Source organism: Arvicola amphibius, chromosome 3 (genome assembly GCF_903992535.2).
Source record: "Arvicola amphibius chromosome 3, mArvAmp1.2, whole genome shotgun sequence".
In the NCBI taxonomy this organism is placed as follows: Eukaryota; Metazoa; Chordata; class Mammalia; order Rodentia; family Cricetidae; genus Arvicola; species Arvicola amphibius.
The window spans coordinates 1,068,971-1,083,315 of record NC_052049.1 but is presented as its reverse complement, the minus strand read 5'-3'; positions in this window follow the sequence as shown (position 1 = coordinate 1,083,315).

Sequence of the window (14,345 nt, the reverse complement as noted above, 5' to 3'; positions counted from 1 at the left end):
GTGGAGACTCCAGGGCAGAAGACAGATGTAGCTTTAACCACACCCTTAAGGGTAACCCTTCAGGCCTGACACCCACCCCAGGAATGCCCCCAACCTTTTAACACTGTTACCATGGTGATTAATTTTGTCTGTGGTTTCAGAGGAGACACATAGTCAAATCAAGAAGGTCACCATCTCACATTTCACCCTGAACCTGTGTGCTGAGAATCTAGGCACTGGGCATAGAGTGTGAGAGTCGTGGCATGGGTCACCCACTTATGAATGTGCACTAAGGAAGACACCCCACTCTTAGGGACACCCTGAAGAACTCAGCCAAAGGAGAGGCCTCAGTGTTTTTATGATGGAAGAAGCCACCTCAGAAAGCTCCTTGGCGGAGGCAGCCTCTATGCCAGGGCTCTATTACAAACACCCTGCACTGAGCTGGGAACTCCGTAACTCTGGTGGAGGAGGTAGTGCCAAGATGCCACACTGAAGACCAGGTTGATGACATTTGAGCATGGTCACCATGCCTCGTGACCCGGGCTTCCACTGCCAGGCAAAGGAGATATGTACTGAAGACAGAGGAGCAAACCCTACCCCTCCATCCCAGAGAGATGCAGAGCACCTGTCCCTGGCCCCCGGAGCAGGGTGGATCCCGAGTGTGCCCCCTCAGCGTGTTGGTGGGGCTGTCAGGAGGAGGGACCTGCCTGGGTGGCTGTGCATGCTCTGTTGGCTGCAGGAATCTACCCGGTGAGGCCGCACATCTCTATTTCCCACAGATTGTTTTTTCTTGATTAAAAACTGATTTTCTGCTGTGCTCTCAGAATTGCTTTTCATCGCCTTTGGAGGAATAGGAGAGAGGAATAAAAGCCTGCTGTAAATAATCTTCCCAGGGAAAGAAAGGGAAGGAAGGAAACGCCAATTTGTCTGATTTCTTTTGGGTAAAATGAGCTGCACCTAATGAAAGCCGTCCGGTGGTGCGTTCATCATCCTCATGCTCCCGGTGAAAGGGGAGAGGCCGCTCAGCAAGACCAGAGTCAGCACGTGGGGTCCACGGTCCCCACAGGTGTGCTGGCAGGGTGTGCTGTGCCTGTCCCCATGACAGCCCATAATGTAGGTGAAGCAGATGCTGACCCAACTGAATGGTTCGTCTCATACTCTATATACAACCAAAACATGACGGAGGGGAGCCAAGAACGTAGAAACCAGAATGTCCTGTTTTTAGGAAAGGGAAACCTTGCCCTCCAAGGAGATGAACAATGTAATAATGTGTCCCCAGCTCTGCAGTAGTCACCTGAAATATGAGGTTTTAGACGGAGAAAAAGAGCAAGGAAAGCCCCTCCCCCAAGCTGCCGCCTCTTCCCCTCTCTCTCTCTCTCTCTCTCTCTCTCTCTCTCTCTCTCTCTCTCTCTCTCTCTCTCCACCTGTGTGCATGTTTTGTGTGTATGTGTGCCTGTGTATATGTGTGTGTATGTATGTATGTATGTATGTATGTATGTATGTGCCTGTGTGTGTGCCTATATGAATGTGTATGTAGGGGAGGTTGTGTAAACATGTGCATGTGTACTTGTGAGGGGGCTGTGTGTGCCTGTGTGTGTATGTGGTATGATTGCATGATATATGTGATATATATGTGTGTGCCTATGTACATGTGTATATGTGTGTGTATGTGTGTGTAGGATGTGTGTATTTGTGATATGTATTGTGTGGTGTGTATGCCTGTGTGCCTGTGTGCATATATATGTGTGTGTGTGTGTGTGTATGGTGTGTGTGTGTGTATGGTGTGTGTGTGTGTATGGTGTGTGTGTGTGGTGTGTGTGTGTGTGTGTGTGTCTTTGTGCAAATACGTGTGTCTGTGTGTATGGGGTGTGTGTTGTATGTGTGTGTGACTATGTACATGTGTAGTGTGTATATGTGTGTATGTGTGTAGTATACCTGTTTGCCTGTGTGCATATATGTGTGTGTATGGTGTGTGTGTGGTATGTGTGTGTACCTTTGTGCAAGTGCGTGTGTCTATGTGTATGGGGTATGTGTGGTATGTGTGTGTGACTATGTACATGTGTAGTGTTTATATGTGTGTGTATGTGTGTGGTATGCCTGTGTGCATGTATATGTGGTATTTGTGTGCGTGTATGTGTATGCCTGTGTGAATGTGTATGTGTGTGTGTTCCTGTGTGTGTGCCTATGTACGTGTGTGTGTATGTGTGTGTGCATGTGTGTATGTGTGCCTGTGTGCATATGTATGGGTACCTGTGTATCTGTGTACATTGCATGTGTGCATGTGTGTGTGTGTGGCTGGTGTAGCCTTAGGTGTGATGGCCTCCAAAGGAGTTCATGTTCACTCAGTCTCACCTTTCACTTGACCCAAGCGACACCCAGTGTCACGGGACACCCTCCCCCACGGGTGAGCTGCTGTGTAGGTCACTCTACCCTCTGCTTCATTTACAGATCTACAGACTGACAAGGAGAAAGAACACATCACAGATTGAGGTCTCCATCAAAGCAACCCTCTCTCCTTTCTCCTGAGTTGGCCAGGTGACGTGCAGTCTTCAGACACAAATCCCGAAAACCAAAGGCAAATCAAATGGTGTGACCTGAAGTTAGAGAGAGGTCCCCAAATGGCTTTCCTCAGGTCACCAAGCCTCCTCTCTGTTGAACCCTGGCCCAAGCCCACTTTCCGAAGCACACCCTGACGGGAAGACAGAGAAGTCACAGAAGGAGAGGAGGATCATGAGGAGGATCTCCCCTTGGACAAATGCGTGTGACAACCAAGTTGGAGCCTCTAGAACCCAGGTGACAGAGGTCTTCCCAGTTTGGCCCTCCCCAAACGTGCAGCTGTAGCCCTTAGAGCAGCTCCAAGTACCCACAGCAACCTCACCTCATTGTGGTCCTCCACAGCCCAGCCCATACCCAGTTTCCTCAGGTCAAAGGCCAAGTCTGAACGTGGCACAGACTATTCCTGGCCACACAGATGTGCTGAAGCCAAGACAAAGGTGCCAGCATGCCTGCAGGTAGAGGGGAGTTACAGCTGCACAGCTGCACAGATGGCCGTCAGAGGACAGGTCTGGCTTCAAAGTGGTGTTGTTCGGGCCAACTCACTTTCCATAAAATTCACCAACTTAAAGTGTACTGTTCAATAGGAGGAGCACTTCCACCGCCTCTGAGAAGCCCAATACCCAGGAACACTCAGTCTCGAGTCCCAATACTTGACCTCACCCCAGTCCCCTGAATACAGACATAAGCAGGTGGCCTTTTGTAATGGGCTCAGTTAACTCACAGGTGAGTGTTCCATGTTGCAAAATTCATAATAGCCTAGTACCAACTCAGCACCTGCCAGCTGGTGGGCAGATAGACCATGTGGTCCGGGCCTGAGGTGGAGTCCTGCAAGGACAGAGGTCCAGATAAGTGCTGACGTGAAACCAAGTTACCAAATGCTTCACAAACATCCACAACCTTGGGGACAGCATCCCCTGCAGGCTGCACAGCAAGGGGACCAAGAAGCCATAATTGTAACTGTTCTTGTATGTGTCTGGGTTACGTAAATCCAGCACTTCTGACCACGGAAAAAGAAGTCACAGGCCAGGAAGAGGGGTCTCAGCGAGTAAGGACAAGGGAGATGGAATGTTGGGGCCAGGTGGGTTCCACCTGCCACTCCTTACTCAATCATCTGAAACCTGGCTGTCATGGAAGGCCAACCACCTTTGCTGGCCCTAGCTCTTGGGTTCAGAGTAGAAATACAGGAGAGAAAATGCAAGGTCCTCAGACATAGGTGGTGGGTCTTCCTATTTCCAGCGGAAACAGAATCCTGCAGGCAGGATGCCTTAGCAGCCATAACAGGTACATGCTGTCCACATTGAAGTACCCCTGGTCTTCCCACAATACATGTAGTGCTTCCCCAGGCACATGCCAAGGAAGGATGGCAGACATCCAAGATGAGTCTAGAAATATGACCTCCACAGACAGGACGTATGTTACCACACAAGTAACCACACCATATAATGCTGCAGGTACTTCTCTTCATTTGTGGTGACCTGGCCCAAAACAAGAAGCCAGCCCTGGCCCAACCTGCTGAAAGATGTGTAAGCAACAAGGGTGAGATGCTGAAAACCAGACGTTCCTCAGCCGAAATCCACAGAGGCAGCTCTCAGGCTGCACACTGAAAGGGCACGGTAAAGTCATGCCGCAGCCTGGTTTCGGAGGTTGGGAGGAATGAGGAAGGTAGAGGCAGAGAAACGTCACTGCAGGGTAGAAGAGGAGATCCATTTCAGACAGAAGGGTGAACAAGATGGAGTCACCTGCAAAGAGAACTCCCAAAAGGAGGCTGGGTGCTGGACTGGCAGAGTCTTGCTGTAGAGTTGCTGTGACCCTCAGGCTATCGAAGGGGTGACCAAAGCAGATCTGCCCCTCCCTGCCTAGTGCTGGAAGGTGACGCTAATGACTGTCATGCCGGTAACCATCCAGGACCATGAAGTGACCATCAAAATAAGAATCTCTTTACTGGAACTGTAGAACAGAGCAACAAAAGGACCTTGGGTCTTCATGAAACCCAAATGTCAGGAGGCTGGCCTAGAACTTTCTGCCTACAGAGTGGCCCAAATGAGCAAGTCATTTTAATCTGTCATGGTTATCATCATCTGAATACAACCCCTAACCCAGTTGGTCAAGTGGTTCCTAGTGGTCTATGACCCAGTCACACCGTGAGACTAGGTTGCAGCATGTCTATTTATTTAGCATTTCTTTACTTCTGATTTTTATTGTTGTCTTTCCTATGGACTTGTATAGCCATGTCTGTAAAAGCCTAAACTCGTTTTTTCATGGTTCTCTGTGCTGGAAACTTGAGTGTGCTCATTTGGGAGTCTGTGGTCTCTTTCCAGGTTCCTCTCGGCTTTACGAACAGATCTAACAGTGGCACTATCTGGGCCATATGTCTCTCATAACCCAGTCATGGCTTCTCTGCATGGAGACAGAAGAGCCTAGGCTTCAGACATAGGTAGGTGCCCAACTTCTGTGTCCACCACACATGCAAAAGTACCATTATAAGGAGGTGGTACAGCCATGACAGCCCCTGGAGACACAGCTTCTAAGTAGGAAAGTTGCGAGATATAGTGAGTTCTCTTGCTATCCACTATGTTTAAGTAAATGTGTGCTGCTCTCTGCATCCTGGCATCTTAGCAGGTTTATTTTTGAAAACAGACCAAGTGGCCTGTGCTATGTCACCAATAGACGTCTCCAAAACCCAGAGTCCTTGTGACACACCTTGCTCACCAGGCAGAGACTTCTACCCCAGCACAATGGCCTCTGTGTCAACATTTGAAGTATTGGCATGCAGAACACACAAACTCATGAATTTGCATGAGATTTAAGAAGAGGAAAAAACAGCTTGAAAGCTATGTCAGAGGTGGGACTAGTAGGAAAGACAGAGTAGCTTTAGGCACAGTGACTGCTGTTCACACAGCTGACACAGACATGACACCACCTCTCTCCATTCTACAGGAACATTCCCATCCCGGTTCCGAGTCTGTGTTGTCTAACCCTTTCCTGTCCAGTCTCTGGAGACCTATCAATATTTAAATTTTCAAAGAACTGACTCACAGGTTTTTTTTTTTTTTTTTTTTGGTTTTTCGAGACAGGGTTTCCCTGTAGTTTCTAGAGCCTGTCCTGGAGCTAGCTCTTGTAGACCAGGCTGGCCTCGAACTCAGAGATCCGCCTGCCTCTGCCTCCCGAGTGCTGGGATTAAAGGCGTGCGCCACCACCACCCGGCCTCTGACTCACAGTTTTATCGGTCTTTCTCTATTGTTTAATCTACTTCCTACTTTAATGTTTGTGGTTTGATTGGATTTTGTTTTCTTTTCTGTTTAAAACTTCTTGGGAAGGAAAACGTGCTTGGTTCTCTGCCTCTCGGGTTTACTGTCACTGTCTGATGCTATGTGCTCCCCTGCAGCTGCTGCATTGGCTGCAACCGACACATTCTGACGGGGCCCCATGTCCATAAACTAAATCCCTGTGCTCCCCTAACATGACGCGCCAATAGGATTCCATTAATGCTGCTCCTTTATTAAGCATGTATGTGTTTTGTACTTATGCCTCCTTGATCTTCCGGGTAATCTGGTAGCAATCCTCCACCCTCTGAATCTGCACTGCAAACCTGGAATTCATGTGACATCACTTCACGAGCAATGCTATTTCCTACCCTTCCTAACTTGTGTGTTGCTTTTTTTAGCATATCCTCTTTCTGTATATATAATTATGCTTTTTCTACATACATCATAGAACTCACTATGCATTTTTAATTATTTTTGCTTGTTCGATGAGTTTAGGAGGAGCCAAGGAAAGGGGCATTTGTGTTTACCTCGGTGTTTATCATTCGTTGTGACAAGTTTCACTTCTAATTGTTAAGCTGCCTTTACTAATGGGGTACAGATATGTGCGTGTATGTATACCATGCAGTGCTGGGGTCGCGGTCCGTGGCAGGCTCACCCCCTCACAGATGTATCCTTTATTTATGTTAGGAACATGGAAGAATCCTTTTCCTCAGCTACTTTGGGATACTCTTGCTTGCTGCCAGCCCCCTTCATCCCACTGTTCCCAGAGCACCAACAGCTTCCTCTTGTCCTCTTGTGTCATTATATCCAGAACCATCCTCTCTCTGCTCTGCCATCATGTTACAATTAGTCAGACTTTCCAGGGTACTAGCTCAGTTGGAAATGAGTCATTTAATTTTTACATATATTTTTTTTTAAAATGTGTGGGTGCAGCGCTCAGAGCTGAGCAATGGCTTTAGTGGTATGGTAGCCTGTGACAGTTTCTTGGGACACATGAACAAATGTCTATTCACGCCAGCTACGGCACCAATAACAGACCAAAGCTAAGATCCCGCGAAGGTCTAGCTTGGCGAACCTGTTAGTTTATTGCCTACAGAAGAGCAGGAGAGTCGAAAGGTGGTCGTATCACTGCAAAGCCCATCTCAGAGTGACAGACAACTCAGGAAAGCTACATACATCCCTGTGATCCCTGCACAATAAGCAGGCAGCACTACTGAACAGTCTCCTCTAGCAACTGTTTGTACACTTGAGGGATAGCCTTGTAAATCTAGTCTTCTAGCTTGCGGAGTCTTGCCGGTCCCTCTCTTCCTTGAAGAAGGGAAGGAAGCGCTAGCTGGCTAAGAGGTTTCAGAATTCTAGCAGAGACCTGATGGAGGCTTCCCATTGGCTAATAAAGAAACTGCCTGGCCCATTTGATTGGCCAACATTTAGGTGGGCGGAGTAGACAGAACAGGAAAAAGGAAGTGAGGTAGATGGCCCAGAAAATTGCCCCACCTCTCCTCTCTGAGGCAGACCGCCATGCCTCTCCTCAGGGAGAGATGCAATGAAGCTCCAGCCCAAGATGGACGTATGCTAGAATCTTTCCGGTAAGACACCACTCCGTGGTGCTACACAGATTATTAGAAATGGGTTAAAGCAAGATGTGAGAATTAGACAATAAGAGGCTAGAAATAATGGGCCAGGCAGTATTTAAAAGAGTACAATTTGTGTGTTGTTATTTTGGGTGTAAAGCTAGCCATGCGGGAGCCGGGCAGGACGAAAAGCAGGCCTGCCCGCAGCTCCTCACTACAGAGACCCCTTCCCATGTGTGCAGCACCTCTCTGCTGAGGTCAGCCCTCACATGCTGCGTCCTAACGCACATCTTAGTTTGGTTTTCTCCGACTGTTGCAGATTTCCTCCACAGTTGAGGGTTGCAGACGTTTGCCTATCACGTCCCTGTTTCTTTTCTCTTGGGTATATTTTCCTACTAGAAGTTTTCTGAGCCTTCGGGTACTGTAAGGTTGAACACTCAGATTCGAGGGAGCTCTGACAGGTATGTCATCGAGTATTTCTTCTACACCTTTGCTCCCTCGTGTCCTCCTGGGCTTCCAGGCGTCATGTCTATTCTGCTGGTGGTGGTCCACGTGTGTAGCTTGCTCTGTTTGCCTTCTGTTCCCCTTTGACTCACTTTTTCTCATAAACCTGAGTCTGGATCTCTTCTGTTGTCTGTTTTTGAGAGGATGTATCTTCTCTTCTATGTCCAGTTTGCTTTTACCTGAGAGAATGTTTTAATGCCAGAAACAGCAGTTTTCACTTCTGGATGCCTCATTACACCTCCCTACTTTCTGGTTCTCTGCTAATTGTCTCCATCTGTGTTTTCCTGTAGGTTCTGTCTGTAACAGATTTATAAAAACTCTACCAGTGTTTTTGCTCACTCAACATGCAGATTGCTTGTGGATGTGAGTCCATTTGCTTTCCTTTTCACCTTTATAGAGTGTCTAGTAATGTCTGTTTGTATAGTAGACACTGAACAGAGTTTTAGGGACTCTAGATTCTGTTATTTCCTGCTAAAGAGTGCTGAGTTTTGTTCTGACAGACGTAGTTTTGCCAGGCAGTCTCAAACACACGGGTCTAAGCAGCAAACCCACTCAGAACTTGATTCTTGAACTTGCACACAAACAACTTTTCATTTTTATCTCAAATAATTTACTTTCAGGGCAGAGTTAAGTAAAGCAGAAAACTGATAAGGTAGAATAACCTGTAAATTCGCAGACCTTGCCATGGGAGCTGAGTTTGTGGCATCCATGAGCCTCCCATCTTCCTCCAGTCCCCCCAAATCTCTGTGCTTTGCTGTGGGACTAAGCAAGCCTTTATCTACGGCCTGTTGAGATAACCCTGGGTAAAATAACTAACCCTCTAGTCTGGTGATTTGCCTCTATAATTGGGACTTGTCCTTCAGAGTCTCCTGAGTCTCATTGGCAATGACAACTCATGAGGCAGCGGTTCTCTATAGCAAGACTCTGTCCACAACTATTTTCAGCTCAGCCGTGGCCCCTGTGAACTACAAGAGAGAGAGCTTGAACAACCATCCAAGGGTTCTTCACTGCCTCCACTCAGAAGAGACACTGTGATTCTCAGAACCATCCTAACCTCCTCCAGCCACAAGGAGGCAGGTGCTACAGTTGAATCTGAAATCTCCCTGGCAGGCTAGTGTGTTGAATGCTTGTCCCCACATGGTGGTGCTACTTTTGAGATCCGGGAACCTGGGGCCCCAGCTGGTGGAAATAGGTCATGGGGGGCATGTACCTTGAAAGGTCACACCCGTTCCTTTTCCTCTCTCTGCTCCCTTCAACCCTTCTCCACCACACGCTCCCCCCACCGTGGTAGTTTTCTCAGGTACATAGGACCGAAGGCCCTGAAGCCAGGAGCCAATATGAGTCATTTCTCCTGTAAGTCGCTCTCTCTGAAAAGTTATTCCAACAGCTAGAGAAAGCTAACTAACACACTGTAGGTGCAAATCCTGTGAGAGAGACGCTACATATCACCCACCCCTCAGGTCATGGGAACTACCCATGATGCACATATTCCTGTCTAACCATGTGGAAGCTTTGGAGCCAATGAATGTACAGATACCTGGCTTTGTTCAGCCCTTATTCCTAAGTTAAATTGTGTGCCAATGTCTCCGAGCTTCCATTCAGAATGGAACATGGCCCCCAAGCAGCCTGGTCAAGGCAAACATCATCCTCATGTTTGTTGAATTGGAGTCCCCCTTTCAGGATAACAAAGGCTCTTTCTCTCTGGAAGAAGGGGCTCAGACTCGCCAGGATGCTGGTTTCTGGCTTATTTTACCTAGAATATCAATATGTAGTCATCACAGCTGCTCAGCAGTGGAGCACCAGCCTAGAATATAGATACCAGCATAATTACGGCTTCCAGGCAGTGATACATCAGCCTCGGGTTTTTCTTCAGCACCATTGCTCAAGCCCAAGCCAGGACTGTTTCAGACGAAGGAAGATGTGATTGTTTGCATTGTGCAGAATGTCCCACTTCTTTGCATGGCTCCTAGAACAAATCCAAGTCTTCATATATCCCTCTGATGCCTGCCTGCTACATTCCCCTTAGCCTGGCTGACCACTCTAGCCCCTGGGCTTCTTCATCTCTTCTTCTTACAAACGATCCCTTCAGGTATCAGCTTGGCCCATACCAAGGGGACCTTTTTCAAGACCCCCTAAATTTAGGGGCTCTAGAGAGCCCCTAAATGATCCAACACACAAGTGAGCATTCTTAGTAATAATACATCTCCCTACACACCTTCCGGTCACAGAACCAACCAAGGCAGCAAAGAGGCCCTGCAGATGTGGGTGATCCTGGGTGCTATGGCTGCAGATGCCTTGCAGAGTCAGTGGGGGCGAAAACATCAGCCCTGACTGGGAATCCTTTGTGAGTAAAAGCATCAGAACTCCCGCAGGGATGTGCTGGCTGTGTGTGAGCGGCTGAACAGAGGGACATGTTCACCCTTCACTCAGACACATCTGCTAAGAATACACCACCTTCGAGTCCGGCCGAGGGCCTCAGAAATGCTAGTGGGAGACTGGGAGGAATTCCATGTGTCTGAGGAATGGTTTCAAAGTTGCTTCTTGGCAAGAAGGCCACGGCTTGTCTCAGGCTTGGCGTCCCGCTGTACTGTGATTAGAGCCTTCCCCCATGATGCCCCCAGAGCCCACATTGGCTGACTCTTCCTGAAGCCACAGAAATGGGGCAATAAATTAAACCATGGAAAAGTGGTGGAGAGAATTCTGCCCCTTTTTTACATCAGCTTGCTGGCAGACACACTGAAGAATATTTCTCCAATGAGGTGCTTACCAAAAAAAAAAAAAAAAAAAAAAAAAAAACCAGTTCTGAGTACCATAAAAATCAATTGTTTAGACGAGAACGCTTGCAATTCCAAGGAACTTTGCTACAAACTCATAAGGGAATAGCTTCAGCAAGCCGCAGAGGGAAGGAAAGTCCATAGTGAGCCATCCGTAAGCGAGTACCCCAGCCCTACCTGGGAGGTGACCCAGAATACCATCGAGTCAATCCGTTTTCTTATTCAATACAACAGTTCTCATGGTATGCCTTTAAGGGAGGTAAATAGTTACAGACAGTGTGTCTTCTAGTGAACACTGCCCTGTGCCTTTGGAAACACCTGGAACTCAGTAGAAGATCCACCTTCCTCTGCTAAACACCACCTCTCTCCCAACCAGCCTCTCTCCTGCAACAGACCACCCGTACAGGTTTTCTTCTTCCAGAGATTCCCTAACAAGGACTGGGAACAATAAAGGAGACACCAGAAGACTTGCAGCCTAGAGACACAGGTAGCCCAGAGTTGGCTAACCTCAGCTGCAGTGACCCAGCCTGACCTTATTCTGGTCCACACGGCAAAGTTGCCCCGGCACTCAGCAGCTACTTCTGTAGTGTTGGGGTTGTACTTCAGGTACACGCCTGCTGGGATGTTTGGGGTTGTACTTTGGGCAGCCTTGGCCTTGTGCAACCCTCATTGTGAGCAAGGGTTGGAGCTAGTGAATTACTCAGAACAAACAGAAGGCAGAAAGATGACGAGGGTTTCTCTAGCTACCACAGCAGAATGCTGGGACGCATGTGCTAGGGTGTCCTAAACAGAGTTCTTTAGATTTTTAGTTCCCCTTTATGCTATTGCATCCCCTTTGTGCCCTTCAAGCTGCAGACCACGTCTGCCCCTGCATCTACCTCCCCAGCACAGCAAGCCTCACAAAAACTGCAAAACCTTTCCATGTGCTCTAAAGTATGCCCAAGGCACTGTGGTGATTTGTTCCATTTTTAAAGAAAGCTGTGCCGGACTTGTGAAGAAATCATAAGAATAAAACTCTACCTGCCTCACTCAGATGGTGGCAACAGAATTCACTTTGAGAAAAAGAGAAGGCATGCTTTCTCAGTCACTGCCTTGAAATGATCTCCAATTCATTAGCATCACAGTGTCTCCATTGACTATAAAGGTATCCAAGATAAGTCCAGAGAATCCTGTTCTCAAAAGTAGATACTATCAGGACCCCAAGGGCCTTCTTGTCAGAAGAAACCAGTAAACAGGGTGGCAAGGCTTCTAGTTACCCAAGAAGGTGCTGCTAAGGCCTCTGTAAGGATAGGAGTAGATAAATCACATGTGTAGACCATTTGGACCGTATTAAAGTCAAAGGAGGAACAGAGTCTCAGCAATCTCTGACCATGGAACCCAAAACTGCTCCAACTAACAGAAGGGAGATGCTGCTGTTAAAAGACACCAGATCCTCTGAGCCCTACACTCCATTTTCCAGACAGAATCCAAGTTACAGTTAATCTGAGAGCCCTCCTCACCCTCTGAAGTCTGCTCTCAGCAGCTTGGTCTTGCCAGGCGGCTGGATCTTCTAGGAAAACCCTTAGTTGCTGTGACAATCCCTGGATCCCCATGGTACAGGGCAGGGGTCATAGTTCATCTGCCTATCAAACGTTGTTCTGTCTTCTCCTCTGTGAGTTGTATAGCCCAGCCACTCAGAAGAAGACGCGTGCAGACTTCCTGGCCTGTTCCCTGACTCTGCAGTTTGCTTGTAATGTTAGCCTCTTGTCCACAGGAAGCTCGCTATGAGGGAGGGCATCCAAACAAAGCCAAGCCAAAGGTGAGCACTGGATGGATACAGTCTTTCTCTGTGCAGGTAGCACTCTGAGACAGCCTGGTGCTCACAAACCACACTCCGCCACTTAATGCCAAGATGTGAGAGTCTGTAATTTGGAACTGAGAAATGAGATTTCGAACCAAAGCCATAATCCAGAGACAGAAGCAGACTGTGGTGCTGACCAAAAAACACACATCAGAAGATGAGACTCCTGGAGGCAGTGAGGCCAGGAAGATGTGCATTGATTTCCTGTTGGGCACAGGCTTCAGGGATCCGCAGCCAATAAAGAGATCTTGCTTCTACTATGTGACAATAATCCAAGCTGTCCAGGACTCACAATATTGAACCAGGCTGCCATGACTTACAGGTGAGCTTAGAGCCATCATCAAATTGAACAGTCTTTTATTTCTGGGCTTCCTGTGGAAACTGCCTCCCCCCCCCCATTCTACCTCCTTGCTGTTCCCAGGACGTAAGCCATGTGTGGCTGCTTCTGCCTCCTCTCTGAGCTTCTGTCTTGTCCCAGCTATAAAATGAGAATTAGGGCAAAAAATTGGTGTCTGCAAACCAAATACTCTGTACTACTCAGCCAGTAGCCCACAGAAATCTCTTTGGCTCATCCAGTGCTCAGTTGGCACAACAGCTCTCAGAACTGAAGGGAAGGGAAAACACCAATGCTTCTGAAAACTCTGGGGAGGCAGCTCCAAACGCTGAAGATCTAGGACCTCAAATAAAGTCATTTCTATGCCAATGGGTAGGATAGCCAGGGTTTGGATAAAATGACAGGCCCATTTACCTACACAAATGCCAAGTGAGCATGAGTGAACAAGAGACAGAGAGAAAGAAGTCTCTCTCTCTCTCTCTGCTGTCACTACCGGGGCATCCCCTGACAGGACAGCAGTGCCAGTAAGTAGATGAGTAAAGGGCATGGAGTAAAACCACTCTGGAGACGGTTTCGGGGAACAACGTCTGCTCTACATAAACAGCTCCTTGCATAGTGGCTGTGGTTGGTTGGCACATTACCTCAGGTTGGACAGTGAGCAGCCATACCACCAGGGTCTCTAAGTGCTCACATGAAAGGAGACAAGGAGAGTATAGACTCGTCTGCAGGCCAGTTGCAGCTACCCACACTACTTCTGGAACATGGTGGGCCATTCTTCTTATTTAGAAGCAGTGTGCCAAATAGGCTGGCTGCCAGGTCACGCCTGCATTTTCTCCTTCATCTCTCAAGGAGCCTAGAGCGAGTGTCATTGTGAGAAATGAGGAGTAGGTCTGAGGGACAGTGTGAGGCCAGGCGGAGTGCCCACAGAGACTAGACCAAGGACGCCTAGTAAACGGCTCCTTCCGTACAGCACAGCCAGAAGGTGCAGCCCTTGTCCCATCAGCTTCTGAGCCAGTAGACCCAGGATGTTAGATGCCTCAAAATCACAATGTCTTTGCCTTAAAGCAAGAGGCAACAGTGTAACTAAGTTGGAAGGGGTCTCTTCTCAGGAGCCAGTCCAGAGCTAGACATTGTTTCTTTGTTTCTTTGTTTGCCTCCATCCTGTTGTCAGGCCTGCACCGTGTCCTGGGCATAGGTGGAAGTCTCTTGCTAGCCAGAGCTTATCTAATCTTCAACATGTAACTTGTCAACCTGGTCGAACCCATTTGTTGGAGCTAGAGCAGGCTGCTAATGCAAACCTTGTGTCAGCACTTTGATTAGTCCGCATCTGACATCTGCAGAGGGAGCCACTGTCCTCCGTAGCCCTTGTGTCCTTCTCCCCAAGGAAAAGAGGATGAGCTCTCCATACCAAGCTACCACGTTGATGTCTCCTGGAACGCGGTCCCACACTCAAAACCCAGATAACAAGGTAGTGTCTGGGGTGTGTGTCTCAGAAAGTTATGTGTTCTCACCATACACAGT